This window comes from Mustela putorius, unplaced genomic scaffold (assembly GCF_011764305.1).
Source record: "Mustela putorius furo isolate JIRA1106 unplaced genomic scaffold, ASM1176430v1.1 tig00000174_pilon_pilon_pilon, whole genome shotgun sequence".
NCBI classification, from domain to species: domain Eukaryota; kingdom Metazoa; phylum Chordata; class Mammalia; order Carnivora; family Mustelidae; genus Mustela; species Mustela putorius.
The window spans coordinates 27251880-27265013 of record NW_025421304.1 but is presented as its reverse complement, the minus strand read 5'-3'; the positions used below and the strand labels follow the sequence as shown (position 1 = coordinate 27265013).

The 13134-nt window shown below is 43.5% G+C and overlaps 1 protein-coding gene across 1 annotated transcript in view; it reads right to left on the bottom strand.

Moving 5' to 3' along the window:
* ZFP90 (ZFP90 zinc finger protein) overlaps nucleotides 1-13134 on the bottom strand; it is a 98969-nt gene that overhangs the window by 81979 nt on the left and 3856 nt on the right. Inside the window, exon 3 of the mRNA XM_004744523.3 lies at nucleotides 10061-10221. The gene's annotated coding sequence lies outside the window, so the exon portion shown is untranslated. The remainder of the gene's footprint in view (nucleotides 1-10060; nucleotides 10222-13134) is intronic.

Below are 13134 nucleotides of genomic sequence, written 5' to 3'. Positions count from 1 at the left end.
CCCAAATCCAATTTTAGTTCACTTTGAGATTGCCTTCTACTCATACTGAACAGAATATGAGATTTTCTATTCTCAATATTTGTTGAGAAAATAGTCTTATAATTTTAAAATCAAATTTGTTCAGAAATATTTCAAAACTAGCTTTTACACTATTTTTTATCACACCTTATTGTTTTGGGGTTTTTTGTTTTTGTGTTTTTTTTTGGTGGGAGTATAGTTCTGTTAGTCAAAATTGCCTTACTTTCACTGGTGATTATCATGATGATTTTGCATCTCACAAGATTAAACAAACAGCCACACACTGGATTAGCCAAATGGAGCTGTAGCCGGCTTAGTCTCTAGAGGGAGTTTCCATCCTTTTCCATCGAATAGTTTTAAATAGTATTTTGGTATCTGAAGGTTTAACCGTAGTGAACAAAAATACTCTTACATTATTAAAAAAAAAGAGAACCAAGAGAAAAATTATGTTAGGTGGCTGAAGCCACTGGGGACAAAAGAAAGAATGCAAGCTCCAAACAGGCACAAACTTAACAATTTGGGGATCTCTTTGCAAAAATATGACACCTGTGTCAGTAAAACTCAACACACTCACAGTGGGTTCTCTCCAGAGAATCCAGAATATGGCAGACAAGGGGATCTTGGCACGTGGCCGGAGGGGTATGGCCTATGGGGCTGGCTTCGTGGACAAGCAACCAGTGCAGTTGTACTGGGCCTTGAACTCAGGATTTAATGCTCTATCGTGGCCACCGCGAAGTCCTGAATGATTTTATCTTTGCGTTGATGTTTTGTAAATGAAGTCTGATGGGACTACAGAGCATGCACCTACCGTTGGGTACCTCAATTCCCTGGGGCAGGTTCTCTGCTATCTGCCCACCACCCTTATGCAGTGGCCCCACCAGCCCTGGAACAGAGGCTCACGGTTGGGTGTGTGGTGAGAACGCACCGCAGGGCCCCAGGCACTGTGAAGGTCTGCACAAGGAACTGTGAGCAACCCTTGTGCCTGAGGACATACACACTAAAAAACGGATTAAAAACATAACTACAGGGCAAGAGAGAGAAACTGCAGAAGAAAAAAAAAGCTTTTTCCTGCTTTTTGAACAAGGGGCCCCACTTCCCACAAATTATGTAACTAGCTCTGGCAACAGGCACTTATAGGAAAAAGTTCCAATTCTGGAAAAGGTGGAAATAGCTTTAGTGTAGAGCATGGGGACTTTTCCCAGCAGGGCTTAAGCAAGAAGACTGCCAAACAGCACCGAGGGCCCAGGCAAGGCTGGAAAGCACATACTGGGGTAAGGTACAGCATCTGCACAGCCATGTGGGGTGTTCCAGCAGCAAGTAGCTGCCTGGGAGGAAAAAAAAAAAAGAAAATGAATGGCTAGATTGGGGCAGGCGGGGCTTTCATCTTTACCTTTGGTTTAAAATGTGGGAACTATTACACAAGCCAGTGGGAGTGCACATTGGTAAAACCTATGGGAAGCAGCTTCACATCCACTAGTAAAGTCCAAGACGCACACACTCTTTAGAGAAATTCCGTACACATGCACAGGGACTAGTATGAGAGTGTTACACAGCACTGCGGGAAATATGAAGAAAAAAACTAGGAATAAGCTTAATGTTAATCAGGAGAATAGATATGGTAGTATATCCACATGGTGGAATACTATGGAGCAATGAAGATAAATGAATTAGAGCTACATGTGTCAACATGGAAGACTCTGGACTATAACATGAAGCAGCCCTGTGGGCCTGAAGCCTTCATGTGTGTCAGCTCTATATCCCCCATGGTTGCTAAATCCTCGAACAGGGAAGCAGATGGCCTCCCATGGTTGAATATCAGTTAACCTCTAAGACTTACCTCATCCAGTCCACCAAGGGTCCAACGGAGAATTTCCATTATTAGAAATTTACTCCTTGGTGTCAAGGCTATGTGCTATGTTAGAGATCAAAGAGGCCTGATGGTTTCCGGCTCTACAGAACTCTGCTGGGCAGCTGCTGGCCACTGCCCAAATCTGTTGTCACTAAAAAGCTCATGGGAGGAAGCCGAGGTAGAAAGGCTGAGAAGCTGGGTCAAGGACAGAATCTCAGGGCACACCACTGTTAAAGGATTGGTTAGATGAAGAGAGGTCAGAGGGAGTAAGCAGAAAGCATCAGGGGCAAGAAATGCCAAAGAAACAAGAGTTTTTAAGGGAGAGTTATAGAAATTGATCACATATCACAGAGGTAGGTCAGTTCTAGTGAAAAGATATCATTTAATAATTCAACAATTAAGAAGCTGCTAGTGACCTTAGTAAGGGCAATTTTGGTAAAATTATGGGCATAGAACCAACTTGGTGGGTAATGAAAGCGGCTGAGGAAATGGAGGCACAAAAAAATTTGTTTATAAAGGGCGAGGTGGAAACTGCCAGGGAAGAGAAAGCGAAGGTCAGGGCCCTGTGTCTAGAATGGGAGAGAATTCTGCTTGCAGGGTGAAGGAGAGGAAGCAGACACAGAGCAAGCAAGGATTAGAGAATCAGAGAAAGAGGGTAATTCATTGTACTGGATCCTGGAAGAGGCAAGAGAGAGTGGGGAGGGGAGCGCCTGGGAGGATTGCCTTGGAAATGCTATGTGGATCCTTTTAGAACCAAGGAAGAGTGGAACTGAGAACCTGATCGGTACACTGTCCTGGAGCAATTGAAGCTAAGGCCATCGGTGATAAAGACAGTGGTGGGGTGGACAATCTGAGGAGAACTGGACAAGCAGGAAACACCCACGATGGGGAACAGGATTAGTGTCTGGCCAGGTGTGAATAAAAGGAGTGGCAAAGAGCTAGCTGAGTTGGAAACCACATCTCTTGGTGGTGCTAATTTTCTTTGGTTCCAGTAGAGCTTAACAGCTCTGAGGTCCTGCAGACAAAGTGGGAGATGGGATTATTCAGGCTGGAGTGGGCAGAGAGGGTACAGCTGAACATGGGGCTCAAGGACACAGAGAGTGCTAGGCAGATGACAGCAGCTCTGGGAACAGCTGGGGTTGGCAGACAAAAGAGATTTTTCCAGGTTTTTTTTTTCCTTTTTTCTTTTCTTTTCTTTTTTTTTAAGGCTTTTATTCTTTTTTCTTTTCTTTCTTTTTTTTTTTTTTTTTTTTTTTTAAGATCTTATTCTTAAGTAGTCTCTATGCCCAATGTGCGGCTTGAACTCACATCCCGAAAATCAAGAGTTGCATGCTTTACTGACTGAGCCAGCCAGGCAGCCCTTCAGTTTTCTTTTATAAAAGAGGAAATAGTCTGTTGTAACTTAAAAGATAGTAAATAGAAAAGCCATTCAAATGACTGGAGTTGATGTTTTCAACATTAAAGTAGCAACCCACACCTCACCTTGCTTCTTTGCCAGCAACCAGAGTCAAATGCTTCTATGGGCACATGACCTTGCCAGCCCACATCTTTTGGCCTTACAACCACCCCAGAAAATCAGAGGTTGGGATGAGATTCTTATCTTTACTTCCCACCCCTATGCAGGTGACTGGTGTCGAAGGTGCTTAGAAAGATAAGTTTACAAGTTTCTAAAATGCAGTAATTTGGTCAACCTGATAAACTGTTATTGCATAAGTGGGGTGGATACTATTAGGTATAGTCATTGCTTTTTGAAAAGAAGTCATGCTGCTGAACACAGCAGCAGTTTTATCGCCCTCGAACACCTTTAAGCAATTTTATCCATTTTTCAGAATTTAGAGATAGGGTCTATTTTTTGTGCTTTATAAATCTGAATTCATTTTCAGCTAGTTATTCCTCCTCTGCACTGTTTATACTAATAAAAAGTCAGAATTACTTAAATATCCAACAATAGGATTTGTTTCTAGTTCCTTTTCTCCTTATAAGAAAAACAATGTGAGGGGCACCTGTGTGGCCCAATGGGTTAAGCCTCTGCCTTCGGCTCAGGTCATGGTCTCAGGGTCCTGGGATCAAGCCCCACATCAGGCTCTCTGTTCAGCAGGGAGCCTGCTTCTCTCTCTCTCTCTCCCTCTGCCTACTTGTGCTTTCTCTCTGTCAAATAAATAAATCTTTTTTAAAAAGATTTTATTTATTTATTTGACAGACAGAGGTCACAAGTAGGCAGAGAGGCAGACAGAGAGAGAAGCAGGCTCCCCACCGAGCAGAGAGCCTGATGCAGGGCTCAATCCCAGGATCCTGAGAGCATGATCTGAGCCGAAGGCAGAGGCTTTAACCCACTGAGCCACTCAGGCACCCCTAAATAAATGAAATCTTCAAAAAAAAGAAAAAAACAATGTGCATTCATGCCAGGAAAATTTAAAACTACAGGTAATTAAAAGGAGACCCTGAGGCTAGTTAATATGCAAGAGCTTGTCTTCCAGCTCCTTCTCTAACCTGCATACAGTGGGTTCACACTGTATTTACTTTCTTTCAACCACCTATAATTGTCTTAAGGAATCCAGCTCTCAGGGCTCAAGGGCCCCAACCACCTGACACATACCTGCCTGCCCTGTGCCTTAGGGAAGGAGTTTTGGGAAAAAGAGTAGAAGTTGCCATGAGCTTAACCTAAGGAGAAGAAAGACACTATGGGCTCTCTCTGGAAGGTGAAATGGCCACATCTGCTTCAGGGACCACAATGCCCTCACTGAATAATCATGTTAACAATACCCCTGGACATCTGTGAATAATCTAGAACCTTGTAATTTGTGCTTTTGGAGAGTTCCACAAAGCCATGGTGGGTCCCTCAAACAGGGACACTCAACTCATGGCTGAGTGGAGACAGGGAAATTTGAACCTGAGCCATAACAAAGTAGGAACAAAGTTCAAAAGATTAAATGAGCTAAAAATGCCAACCACCACCCTGGATGGTTGTTATCCTGAAATAACAGAGAACTGAGCCCTTCTCCTCATGGAGCATTGCAGTAACCCCCACAGGGAATGCAGAGATGTGCTCCAGACTCCCAGAGGTGCTGCCGCCTTTTGCCCACAGTCAAGTCCTGTGACCCCTGCTCTTTCAGCCTTCAGTACAGGAAGACAGAACATGGGGAGTTTCTTCCATGTCCCCAGGACAGAGCAGTGGGCCACATTCCCCACACAAAATCTCTAAGAGATTGATGGGTAAACTGGCTCAGAGGGTTGCATGGGGTATGGAGAGAGCAGAGGCCCAGATACTTCAAGATTTTCATCTTGGTTCTGCCCCATTCCAGGCCTTGCAAAAGTTATCCAATTTCTCTGATTCTCCAATTACTTGCCTATAATATAGGGATTCTTGTAAGGTCATGAGGATTAAACTGAGACGATGTAGGTAAAACACCTGGCACCTTACCTGGCATATAGGTGGTGCCCAGTAGAGTATTGATTTATCTCTCAGCCTAGTAGTCCCATCTTGCCTTTTCAGACTTGCCACAACCTGAGCAAGAGCATTCTGGATATCAGGTGAACAACAGTCTTTCATTCAACCCACATTTACACAAAGTGTCTGTATACCTAACACCTTGGAACATCAACTTCATTTAAAGATTTTTCAAATATTATTTTAATACTGAGACAAATATTATGGAAGATAATGCAAAATCTATATAAAATTTTTAAAGAAAAACCCAAGTCATTAGACCTATGCCCCAGAACTTCCAGGGATCCCAAGGGCAGCTTGAAGATGCTAAGATGCCCAAGGACATGACCTCAGGTCTGATTCACACACATCTCCACCTTCTCCTGCTGTGAGTCATAAACCAGAAGGGATATGGCCCCTTCCTAGGAAATCAGTGTAGAAGAAAACTGGTCCAAAAGACAAACCAGAAAATTACACAGTGAGTCTTCATGCTCACCACCCTCACTGTCCCCAGAGCCTTGCTTGCACAGTCTGTGTTTCTCACTTTCAAGTCATCTCAGGGCAAACTCTCGCAAGATTATCTTCAATTCTCAGGAAAAGACACTCCTGTTTCTAGGAAAATTTTGTGAAATTTGTCACATCTGGGATGTTCAGCCGGGTCAAAGATTTTTCCTTACTCCCTCCTATTCTAGCCTTCTGCTACTTCTCAGGTCACGTTCGAAGGTCAGATTGTAGGATGTGAATTGGGAGTGACCCCCTCCATTAGTTAACTCTGTCTTGCTGGTCTCACATCTGTTGCTGCTCTTAGCACAGGTTAACCAGGACTGGGAATCAGATCTCCTATACAGAAAAATGTAGTTCCTTCCCTGAACCAATAACCATGTTAACTAATTTCAGTATTTGATATAAACAGAGAAACGGTAATGGTGATCACCTCTGAGTGATAGAACTGTAAGTGCTTTCTACATTTATCATTTTGCTTACCCATCTGTTTTATTTTTAACAATGAGCATGTATTATCTGTAGGTGAACAATGAGGAACAATATAAGGACTGACAATCCTCACATTTAGCCCTTTCCTAATGATTTTGCATTCTGAATTCAAGCTCAGCATTCAAGACAGAAAGCCATTGGATGTTTTTCCAAAAGACAGAGGAGACTAGAAATCCAATAACTCCTGCATATTGCCCTTTACCAAGCTGAACCAATTTCCAGTTTATACTTAGGTTTACAAGAACAAATGAAATTGTTTTTGAAGCAGGATTATTTTTCCAATGTACTTTACATATGGCTAAGGTTATCTTCTTATGAATCAAAATCACAACACCCCTAGAACATTTGCTGGTGATGTAATGGAAAAAGAAATTCAAAGCCATGGGCTTAGGAGAGCACATTATTCTCCAAAACAACTTAGTAACTTGAGGAAGTGACACCAGAGGTAGAACTGTACTAATAATTCATTTAACAAATATTTGAATATTTGCTATGCTCCAGGCACAGTTCTAGGCTCTGGGGATACTACAGGAAACAAAACTAGCAAAAACTCCCACACTCATGAAACCTGCCTTCCAGTGAGGGGGACAGAAGACTCCCATGCAGCAATACAATCCTTGGCACAGTATGGATAGTTTCGACTGTTTTAATGGTTTTCCTGCCATTTTTCTTAGAGAAGAAATTTCTATCAAGTCCTTTCCAAGGCTTGTGGCTGGGTTCATTATTCCTTACCACAACCTTGCCAGGAGTGGGAAAGACTGCATGCCAGTATCTTTGGAGTCAAAGTAACCAGCAAATTGGAAAGCTTCCCAGCCATAACCTTCCTACAGTGACTGTCTTAAGGAGTTAGCTGATACAAAATGGTTCAGATGTTCCCTGAAGAAAAAGCTGAAGTGCCCTCAGGAATGACTAGAGTAGAGATCTGAGCTAAAAGACTGGAAGACCAGGGGCTGCCATGGTGGGCTACTGGCATAAGCAGAAACAGAAATGGTACTAGCTTAGGGAGAAGCAGATTTTTAGCTCCATCCGAGGGAAAACATTTCAACAGCTAGAGATGTTCCACAATGGAATCAACTGACGGAAGGGCAGTTCTCAGGTTCTGACAGTAGATGGCCAGCCCAGGTCTCCCACTTCCTGGCTGTGCGACCTTGGGCTAGTCCTATAACAATGGGTCTTAGTTTCCTTGTTTGTAAAATAGGAGTTAAAATGGTACCCAGCTCATGGGATTGTGGTGAAGATTGGTTAGAGAAAGCATGGAAAGTGCCTGGGTACTACCTGACACAGAGTAACCCAGGGACTGGAAAGCCTATCTAGATCAGATGATAAGTTTAAGAACTTATGGGACGCCTGGGTGGCTCGGTTGGTTAAGCAGCTGCCTTCGGCTCAGGTCATGATCCCAGCGTCCTGGGATCGAGTCCCACATCGGGCTCCTTGCTCCGCAGGGAGCCTGCTTCTCCCTCTGACTCTGCTGCCACTCTGCCTGTGCTTGCTCTTGCTCTCTCTCTCTGACAAATAAATAAATAAAATCTTAGAAAAAAAAGAAAAAAATGCATTTCTTTAAAAAAAAAAAAAAGAACTTATATTGTAGGGGCACCTGGGTGGCTCAGCCATTAAGCATCTGCCCTCAGCTCAGATCATGATCCCAGGGTTCTGGGATCAAGTCCCACATTGGGCTCTGTGTTCAGCTTCTCAGGAAGCCTGCTTCCCCCTCTCCCACTCCTCCTGCTTGTGTTCCCTCTCTTGCTCTGTCTGTCAAATAAATAAATAAAATCTTAAAAAAAAAGAACTTATATTCTATTTTGTATTATAGTGGATTTTATTTCATTTGTTTTGATACTAAAACAATATATATAGTCATATTTGGTAAAAGGATTAAAACTGCTAACATCACAAAATCATTAGCTATAGCAGGGACAGAACCCACTGCTCTCTAGAAGATTCCTCTGAACAATGTTCAGTGCTACCACATTTTGGATATGACCATAGACCGGGCCCAATACACGACCCCTGACTGATTTTAACGCATCATGATCTTAACCCTCCCTGGAGGTGCATCAGAGTACTGGGCAAAGGCAGAGATCAGGCCAGCACCAGTACTCACTGTACACTCAGATCTGGGAATGCCCTAAGGTAGGAGCACCACTCCCCCTATGCACACCCAACAGGGCTGATTTGGGGGTCATCTGGAACTCCAGAGAGAAAATCCCCAGGGAGCCTAATCTCAATGTCACAAAGCCCCAAGGGTCTGTTACTGACCACAGCAGCTGTGCCAGCTTCAGCCCCACTTTGGGACAACAGGACTGATAAACTCAGATGGCAGCATGCAGGGCAGGACCCTGGGGGCACAACCGAGCCGGGTTGGAAAGCCAAGCTATACTCAGTGGGCTGAAGGGCAGCCAAAAGGTAGCACGGGATGGAATACCAGCCCACTCGAATCCCTCTTGTGATTCCAGCGATGGGGAGCATATCCAGACAGGTTTCTTCTCCCACCCCAATGAGGACAACCCCAAGAGACCTGCTCTACAGCCTAGCCCCACCTCTTGGTCCTGGCTGTTGGTAACCGTCCAAGGAGAAGAGAGAGCAAGAAGTCCATCTACTTGTGTGTGTTCAGCAGGCAGGCCCTCTGGCAGCTTCCATCCCCATAACAACTGCCTTAAGGTCAGGCTCAGCCTTTAACTGTTGAGCCAGGGTCCAGCCCACAAGTTCCTGCCATCAAATCCTCCCACTGGCCAAATTTCCAGGCATGCCTAGACCTGTTTGAACTCTCAGCAGGTACAGAGTTCAGGCCTACCTCCCCCACTCCCCTCACACCCACTACTTATGAATTAGAATCCCAAACAATTAATATCTTCTGTGTGTGGTGCTTAGCACTTCCCAACACACTTTTCATATCCTGAATGTATTGTTTAGAATTTTTAGTAAGCAAAAGTTACCAACTGTTAACTGATGTGCACAGTAAAGGACATAAATTAAAAGATAGTGAGTAGTTCACAAAATCTCCAAGACAGTAGAACATCAGGCTTAGAAGCACACAGTCAAAAACAATGCCCTAAACCCCAATTCAGCAGTAGTCTTAGAAGACATCATTGTGACCCCAGAGTCTGGAATCCACCCCTGCCACCTACACCACGGATATCCACAACCTGCGAGCTGCAGAAAACTGCTGTCACTGGAAACTGAGATTGTACCCATCAAATTGCTGGAAAGTTTGCGGGGCAGACCCTACTCCTTTGCCATCACTGGCTTCCAATTCAAAATCAGTGAGGTGTGGCATGAGGAAGGGGCCTGTCTGACAGGAGAAGCCTGGGCCTCAAGCAGATGTCCATGCCTCCTTAGCTGTAAAGGAAGATGCCTCCACCTTATGAGGCATCAGACTCCTCAAGCACAGGGAGGAGGCTCAGATGCCAGGCAGCCAAAGTGAGTGACAAATGTCCAACTTTGCATTATACTCAATCATCACACTGACACCTAAAGTTGTCAGAATGACTCTTATTATCCCAATTTTAGACAGCAGGAGTGTGACCCAGGCAGCTTCCCTACCAATACACAGATATAAAATAGGGAGAACAGCAAAGCCTTGTTTTCAGGTTTAAAAGATCAACTGCACAAGTGTGAGGTAAGGAACTAGGTTGGGCTAAAGGTCACTTAAAGAAGGTCTTACAATCTCAGCCAATTTTAAACTTCATATGAACCAGCTGCTGAGGCTGATGACATACCACTGTAGACACTTATGGGCGGGACAGTGCCTTGGCCTCTGGGCCTGCCAGACTTACCTGGGATTGAACATTCTAGTCTGGCCACATACTTGCAGAGATGGGCAGCCAAGGAAGAGAGTTTCTGTACCATCTGGCGGGTGGGCTCTGCTGCTTCACGAACAGAACTGGGGTCATGTGGGAGACATTGGGACCCATTGTCACCTCAACACCTGTAGAGCCTGGCAAAAACAAGACAGACGTCCCCATGAGACTGTAAAGTCTCCATTGCCAGGGATATGCAAACAGGCTGGAGAGTTGAGCGAGATAATGACTGCAATCCCTTGCAACTCTAAGATGTTATAAGCCTCCAGTGTGTGCTTAATATCAGGCATGATCCCCAGGATAGGACAATGGCCCTCCAAGAACCTCCTAGGGACCTAGCAAATTAGCCAATGATGGAAGGAAGGAAGGAAGGGAGGGAGGGAGGAAGGGAAGAAGAGACAAAGAAAGAAAAAATGGGCACTTTTACTAGATATCAATTACATGCAAAAATAAAAAGAATCATTTTATACATTAGGCAAAACAGAAATGTCTAATGGGGAGAGCCTGTGATAAAGCTGGAACATTCATACTGGTGACTGGGTAAAATAGGTACCACTTTTTTGGAAATCAATGTGGCAAAGAGTATCAAAACACCAAAATTAGTTTTAACCCTTCAATTCAGTAACTGTTCACTTGGGAACAATTTGAAGGTAACAGTTACCTATAAACTTGAAAATACTCATTATATCATTATTAATAATAAACAGTAAGCCTTAAACAGGGAGGAGATTAAGTACAGTATGGTTTTGAGGGACTATTAGGCAATCATTACAGATGGTGTTTATAAAGAATCTTTGCTCCTTGAGGGCAAGTCCTGCATCCTGTTTACCACTATAGATCCAGCTCTGTCCGGAACACAAAAACAGCTCATTAGATATTTGTTGAAAGAATGAATGAACAATTGAAAAATGAATTCAGTCTTAACAAGATAAAATGCTTATTATATTTTATGTTAAAAAAAGATCTCAAGCATCTAAAACTATGATTTCCAGAATATGAAAGATATGCAAGGCTATATATATACACGTGTCCTACATGTAGACTGTAATGTGGAAAGACAAAAAGATGTTAGGATTAATATACTATATACTAGGGATGATGTGTTATTCTTTTATTTTTTAATGATTTATTTATTTATTTACTTACTTACTTACTTATTTATCAGAGAGAGGAAGAGCGAGAGCGAGAGCACAAGCAGGGGGAGCAGCAGGCAGAGGGAGAAACATGTTCCCTGCCAAGCAAGGAGCCCAGTGTAGGCCTCGATCCCAGGATCCTGAGATCATGACCTGAGTGAAAGGCAGACACTTAACCAACTGATCCACCCAGATGTCCCAACATTGTTGTTTCTTTTTTTTAAGACAAAGATTGCTCAATGCAATTAACTGATTTTGTCATTTTTTTCTTCAAAAGTCATGAAGATCGTTTTTCTCAATTAACATTAGGCACATTTCATATTCTATATCAACTCCCATAATTGTAAACTGAGCTGCTGTTTGGAAAATCTTAAAGCCGGCTGCTTATTTGACTTGTCTTACATAGCTCACATCCAACACTCCTAAAGCATCCCTCACAACCCAACATTACTGACAGGAGACCCTTGTGGAAAGTCTGCATGTGCTGGCAAGATTATCCAAAAAACTAATAAAATCTTTGTAATCCTTTTCAAGGATGCAGAAAGGAAAATGGCTGCATTTCAAATTCATGGCATTTCAAAGGCATGAATTAAGCTCTAAGCTCTACATTTGAAAAAAGAATCAACACAAGTTCTCTAATTTATGTTCTAAACTGAGAAAACAAATCGTTGCTAAGAAATGAAATTTGCAAAATTCTTAAACACATTTTCTAGTTGGTATGCACATACTCAAATCTACACACTATACCAAAATGTAAATTGCAGGAACTTGGTTGTTACAACTTCACCATGAAATCTAGAACTGTTTTATGATTTCGTTTATTCCTAGACATTCTGAGTTTTACGTATGTATAAAACTGGTCACGTGTAGATGATGTTGAGATATCTCCATGAATATGTATAAGAAAGCTCATGACTCTTATGAGGGTAAGAGGGCTTTTTCTGGCTCCACAGTATCTTGATTTCTGTGACACTCATGTCAGAGGTCTCTGCATCCTCTCCCTCTTCCTTACCATCTGTTACCTTCCCACTCACTATACAGTTTGACACAGGGCTACTGGGGTTCCTCTCTCCTTCAAAGCATCCATCTTTCTGGGAGACCTGCTGGTGACCTACAAAACTGCCTTTCAATGCTTTCCCCTGACAATCCTCTGTCCATTCCAACCACCCTGCCGGTGCCCTTGACCAGAGTTCCTTTCCTTCTACTCAGCACTGCCTGCCCTCCCTGCTCATCCTTCCCACCCATCACATCTATCTTCTCACTACACTGAGAACCCCACCCCTCTCATCTGCCCACTCTATCCTTGCTTCACCCCCTTCCTCTTGGTAGACCAGCACTTCTACCTCTCTTGTCAATATCTCCAACTTTATTGCTTTTTGGCTTTCCAGCAAAGCCAAGACCTGGGTAAGCCTCACCAATAGCCTTCCCCCTATCTATCTCAGGGCTGAGAGGAAGCTGAAGAAAGCCTACAACCCTACAAATTAGTTGCCTACCACAAACCCATTGCCTTCAACCTCAGCAGGCCCTCACCACTGCTCTGTGGGGCCTGAGGGTTGCTATTGCTTTCCCTTCTCTTTTCCACAGCAGCTATTTTGAACATTTTCACTCTTTTTTCCAAGCTTTCCATTCCATCCCATTTCGTCATGCTGAGCATATATCCTTGTCTCTGACATCATATGAGAAATAATGGCCACTGGGTATGAAATGCCTCCCTTTCCTGAGCCCACCTCCCAACTATCTACCTAGGGACCTACAACCTACCTGCATCTCCAACTCCCCTTCCCATATTAAAGGAAAATTGGCCTGAGACTGCCTGAGACTGCCTCTGAACCCCACCACCTCCCACCCTCCTGCTGACCTCACTCTATCCTTCAACCCTTCCCTTCCTTTATCCTCAACTGCCCCTCTACTGGCTTT